Genomic DNA, 6575 nt, shown 5'->3' with positions numbered 1-6575 from the left:
AACTACCACAAAGTCCATGGAAATCTTCTCCCACTTCCACTCTGCAATAGGTAGTGGTTGCAGATAGCCAAAAGTTCTCTGATGTTCCAGCTTCACCTGCTGGCAAGTCAGACACTTGGACATGTACTCTGCAACATCTTTCTTCATTCCGCTCCACCAATACGTACCCTTGAATTCATGGTACATCTTGGTAGATCCCGGATGAATAATGTAAGCTGACCTATGAGCTTCCTCCAAACTTTGGTCTCTAAAACAATCCGTATTTGGAACGCATAGTCTAGAACAAAACCTGAGAACTCCGTCAACAAAAACAAACTCGGAATTCCCGTCCATATGGATCTCATCCATAATCCATTTCAATTGTGGATCCTGAACTTGTAATGCTTAAATCCTATTAATTAAAACCGATTGCACCTGCAGATGTGCCAACAAACTACCATTCTGGGAAACCTGAAACCGTAGCCCGAAGCTATCAAACCATGCTACCCTCTAACCATGGGTCTACATCCAACCTCAGAAATATGGGCCAAACTGCCCGAAGACTTGCGACTCAACGCATCGGCTACCACATAAGCCTTACCAGGATGGTACTGAATAGTACAGTCGTAGTCTTTCTGTCACGACCCGAAATCTCAGGTCGAGACCGGCGCTAGGGAATGGGAGTGGTTGCTCCGAAACCCGTAGCAAGCCTGAAAAACACTATAAATTTTTCGCTTTTAAAAAGAAACGTATGACACATTTATTAAATAACTGATGAGATAAAACATCAGAGTTTTAAATGTGCTTTAAAACATTTAAATACAATAAGACTATACTAGTCTACTGCGGACAACTAGAACTTAAAACCTTCTTTACAGTCTTTTATCAAAGTAGACTTCCGAGAAATAAACGTTCGGAAGCCTTCTTCAAAATCGGACCAGCTTTCCTGAAAAATAATTCCACAACGTGGGTCAGATATACTGGTGAGTTCATGCCGTTACAAATAAATATTTCATAAAGTTAAAAACCGTTTTATATTTAAAATAACTTTATTTATTTTCGAAATCCTTTGAAAACATCTTTAAAACAATTGAAGCCTGAGCTCACACATAACATATTTTGACAAGTCATTCCATATCGATAAAAGTCAACCATTCACCTTGACTTTTAAACTGAAAACACATTTCTCAATTCCATCCATCTATCATTGATGGAAAAACTAACAGATGTAATATACACACATATTACTATGGGATCGATAGCACAGCCAACCGATCAACCATATTCACCTGAGACCGATAGCACAGCCAACCGATCTAACACACACACACGCAATATAATGGGACCGATAGCACAACCAACCGATCAACCATATTCACCTGAGACCGATAGCACAGCCAACCGATCTTTCCTAATCGCCTGAGACCGATAGCACAGCCAACCGATCTTTCCTAATCGCCTGAGACCGATAGCACAGCCAACCGATCTTTCCTAATCGCCTGAGACCGATAGCACAGCCAACCGATCTTTCCTAATCGCCTGAGACCGATAGCACAGCCAACCGATCTTTCCTAATCGCCTGAGACTGATAGCACAGCCAACCGATCTTTTCTAATCGCCTGAGACCGATAGCACAGCCAACCGATCTTTTCTAATCGCCTGAGACCGATAGCACAGCCAACCGATCTTTCCTAATCGCATGACATCGATAGCACAGCCAACCGATGTAACACACACACAAACTGACATCGATAGCGAAGCCAACCGATGTAACACACACACACATTCCTGACATCGATAGCGAAGCCAACCGATGTAACACACACACATAAACTGACATCGATAGCGAAGCCAACCGATGTAACACACACACACATAAACTGACATCGATAGCGAAGCGAACCGATGTAACACACACACACATTCCTGACATTGATAGCGAAGCCAACCGATGTAACACATACACAAACTGACATCGATAGTGAAGCCAACCGATGTAACACACACACACATAAACTGACATCGATAGCGAAGCCAACCGATGTAACACACACACACATTCCTGACATCGATAGCGAAGCCAACCGATGTAACACACACACACATAAACTGACATCGATAGCGAAGCCAACCGATGTAACACACACACACATAAACTGACATCGATAGCGAAGCCAACCGATGTAACACACACACATAAACTGACATCGATAGCGAAGCCAACCGATGTAACACACACACACACATTCCTGACATCGATAGCGAAGCCAACCGATATAACACACATTTAAGCATAAACAATTGCATAATAATTTTCAAAACTATGTGTGTACCTTTCTATATCAAAATAATATATACATATAGTATATACATAAAACAAACATCGATACAAGGCATGTAAACATATAACACCGCAACACATATATCACATGGTATGTTAAAATATAAGACTTTACGAATACCGAAATGTAAAAACATGTACTCACAGAAACCGTTTTACTACGGTATTACTCCGTCAATGCTCCTTTATACAACTCCGTTAATTTCCTTCGTCCTCCGACCCGATAGCTCGACAACTTGTCAAATCTAGTTAGGATCAAAATATTAATTCCCTTAATTAATAAAATCCTAACTCTAGAATTAATTCTATACCATCTTAATTAGATTTAATTAATTAATTCTAGTCTTCAAAATTATTTCGTATTTAGTAAGTTCATAACTTATTTTATTCATTTCAATTTATTAAAACAGCCCCGTATTAGCTTAAATTTCACTTTTGCTTAAAATACCAAAATATCCTCAACTTTTCAAAATTGACCATTTAGGTCCTTTCGTAATTCAATCGATTTTAATATCGACAAAATTACTTAAAATACCCAAAATTATTTTACCTCAGATTATTAACAAATATAATCTGGAAACTTTGGCTAACATACCATGTAGCCCTTCAACTTTGGAAAACTACAATTTAACCCCAAAATTCTAGTTTTCGGCAAACAAACCCAATTCTTTTAAAAATCATCAAAATTCTTTAAAATTCTCAAAATCATTTCACATCAGATTATACACATCAATAATATGGAAATATGGTTAAATTACAGATTGATCCTTTTTTTTACGAAAATTACATTTTAACCCCTAAACTTTAATTTTTGACAATCAAGTCCAAATCAATTGAAAATCACATCAATCAATCCTTTAAATAGTCTAAGCTTACTCATCAACTCAATTTTATGATCTCACATTTAATTCATCGACATGCAACACAATTTAGATGAAAATCGTAACTTTTAATTTCTTAAGTATTCATCAATTATGGATAATCCAATCAAATTAACCAAAACATATTTATTTTAATTATCATACTAAAACAGCAGCCCAAAAATTAAAATAAATTATTTTTCATAATTTTAACAATTTAAAACCGTATAAACAATTAATAATCAAAACCGATTATTAATCCGTCAAAACACATCACTTTAATCATTTTAATTCCATAAATAATCAACATATATATTTCATACATTTTTTATGAATAATTTCTGTCCAGAAATTAAAATGACAAAAATACCCTTTTTAAACATTTTTTTACCGATTAAACTATTATAAAAATTAAACACGGTTAACAAACCATTAAAAATTGACCATTAAACATTTATTCACCATCAACCCAACATCTAACTCAAACATAACCCAATTTATTTCCAGAAATTTAAAATCCATTTATTTACCCTTTTTAAGTGATTTTTAAGCCTTTAAAACTATTAAAAATCGAACTCCAAACCATTAAATTAATACCCGAAATGTTTAACATTTCTAATCCATAAAAATTTCACTTTAAAGCATATATTAGTCTAATTAATTAGATCAGCCCAGAAATTAAAAATAATAATTTAATTTCACATAATAAAACCAATTAAAACCGAAACCCATCAAAACAATAATTAAAACCGATTATTTAAGCATCAAACCACAATTTTTAGCAACCTAAGCATGTATCTAAAACCCAAATAACATCAGTAAATTAAAATTAAACTTTGAGGTTGAAGGTATACCTTGATCCTACATGCAATTGTAGATTAGTAATCTACGGGAAAATTGCAACGTTTTTTGTTAAGAAATTTTTGTGAGAAAATGAAAAGAAATGGAGGTTGTGCTTTAATTGAGAGCTTGACAATGGCTATCTCAAATGGTGATGAATATGTCTAGCATAATGAAGAAGAAGATTAAGAAACTTGAGCATCAAGTTTGTCTAGAGAAATATCTAGATATTATTTCATGTTTCATTTATTTACAAGTTTGCCATTATGGCATTCTTGTAATTAAATCGAACTCTATGGGCAAAATAAATTTAAGTTTCTCAAATATTCAAAAACATTAAATCATAACATATGGGCTGAATTAAAATATTTTTGGGCCCTTAAAAATAATTAAAATAATTATTTTGACGGTTTTTAGCGTAAAATCGCAAAATTCACATTTAACACATAAAATTGCCAAAAGTCCAACTTAAGGCAAAACACACTCCAAATCACATTTTCACATTTATAAATTCATCTCGTGAATTTATTAACTATTTTCGAAGCCCTACTTAATAAAAATTGGACACGCGCGAAAATAAATACTATCAAATAATACGGGGTATTACACTTTCAGCAACTCTAGCCACCTCCTCTGTCTCAGATTCAACTCTCGCTGATCAAAGATGTACTTCAAACTCTTCTGATCTGTGAAGATCTCGCAAGTCGCACCGTACAAGTAGTGCCTCCAGATCTTTAGAGCAAAAAACCACAGCTGCTAACTCCAAGTCATGAGTAGGATAATTCACCTCATGCTTCTTCAGCTGACGATAAGCATAGGTGATCACCTGTCCATGTTGCATCAACACGCAACCTAAGCCAATCCGAGAAGCATCGCAGTAGACAGTAAAACCCTCAATGCTAGAAGTTAGCGCCAAAACAGGAGTTGTAGTCAGAATCTCCATCAGCTTCTCGAAACTTGCCTCACACTTATCGGTTCATTCAAAAGTCACACCCTTCTGTGTCAGCTTAGTCAAAAGTGCAGATATTCGAGACAAATCCTGCACGAACCGACGGTAGTAGCCAGCTAACCCAAGAAAACTCCTGATCTCGGTAACTGACCTCGGCCTCTGCCAATCCATAACCGCCTCAATCTTCTTTGGATCAACCTTGATCCCATCGTTTGACACCACGTGTCCTAAGAAGGTAACCTATTCCAGCCAAAACTGGCACTTTGAAAACTTAGCATACAATTGATGCTCTCTCAAGGTCTGTAGTATAGTCCTCATGTGATAAGCATGCTCCTCCTCACTCCGAGAATAAATCACGATGTCATCAATGAAGATGATAACAAACTGATCTAAAAACGGCTTGAAGACCCAATTCATCATGTCCATAAACGTTGCTGGTGCGTTTGTTAACCCAAACGACATGAACAGAAACTCGAAATGCCCATAACGGGTTCTGAAAGCAGTCTTAGGCACATCGACATCCCGAATCCGAAGTTGATTATACTCGGATCTTAAGTCAATCTTGGAAAAACACTTCACACCCTGCAACTGATGAAACAAGTCGTCGGTTATTCAACTTCCTGTAGTCGATACAAAGTCGAAAGGAACCATCCTTCTTCTTGACAAACAGAACTGGAGCACCCCACGGAGAAGTACTCGGTCTGATGAAATCATTGTCCAACAGTTCTTGCAACTGGTCCTTCAACTCCTTCAGCTCAGCAGGAGCCATCCGATACGGCGGTATAGAAATAGGACCAGTTCCAGCAACAACATCTATACAGAACTCGATATCCCGATCAGGTGGTAATCCAGGCAACTCCTCTGGAAAAACGTCAGTGAACTCATTCACTATAGGGACAGTGTTCACACTGCCCACCTCAGCATCAACATCTTGAACCACAGCTAAGAAAGCTTGACAAACCTTACTCATCATTCGCTTTGCCTTGATCGCAAAAATCAGATTCTTAGGTGTCTCTGCCTTCTCCTCTTGAAAAGAAAAGGGTAGATCACTTGGAATCCGAAACTCAACCGACTTCCCTCAACAGTCGATCGAAGCATAATGGCGTGCCAGCCAATCCATCCCCAAAATCACGTCAAAGGTAAGAACATCCAAAACAACCAAATCAGAACGCAAGTCTTTTCCATGGATAACCACGGAACACGATGGATATACAACGTCCACCACCACACAGTCAGACAAGGGAGTAGAAACAGATAAAGGTTCACACAAACTTATTGGTGTTACACCCAACTTAGCAGCAAAACATGTAGACACAATGGAATGGGTTGCACCCGCATCAAACAAAACTAAAGCATCTACAAAAGCAATCTGAATAGTACCTTGCACCATTGCGTTAGATGTATGAGCATCCTGAGGAGTCAAGGCGAAAACTCTAGCCTGACCCTGACTTTGCTGCTGAGAGCTCTCCCCGGTACCATAGCTGCTAGATCATCTACCGCCGTTGCCACGGCCCCCAAAAGAAGTAGCAGGTTGGGAAAACCCCGCCGGTACAAAGAACGCTGGTCTCTGACTCTGATAGAATGACTGAGCAACACTAGCTGCTGA

The 6575-nt window shown here is 37.6% G+C and overlaps 1 long non-coding RNA gene across 1 annotated transcript; it reads right to left on the bottom strand.

Annotated features, from left to right (window-relative positions):
* Positions 1–657: 657 nt before the first annotated feature.
* Positions 658–4153, bottom strand: LOC126661197 (uncharacterized). Its single transcript, XR_008789748.1, has 2 exons — positions 4035–4153; positions 658–925 (listed from the first exon to the last, which is right to left on the bottom strand). It is a non-coding gene; the product is annotated as an uncharacterized LOC126661197 (long non-coding RNA).
* Between the last annotated feature and the right edge of the window lie 2422 nt (positions 4154–6575).

Source organism: Mercurialis annua, linkage group LG8 (genome assembly GCF_937616625.2).
Source record: "Mercurialis annua linkage group LG8, ddMerAnnu1.2, whole genome shotgun sequence".
Lineage (NCBI taxonomy): Eukaryota > Viridiplantae > Streptophyta > Magnoliopsida > Malpighiales > Euphorbiaceae > Mercurialis > Mercurialis annua.
Note: the sequence above shows the minus strand (reverse complement) of the source record. Positions and strands in the feature narration are given on the sequence as shown.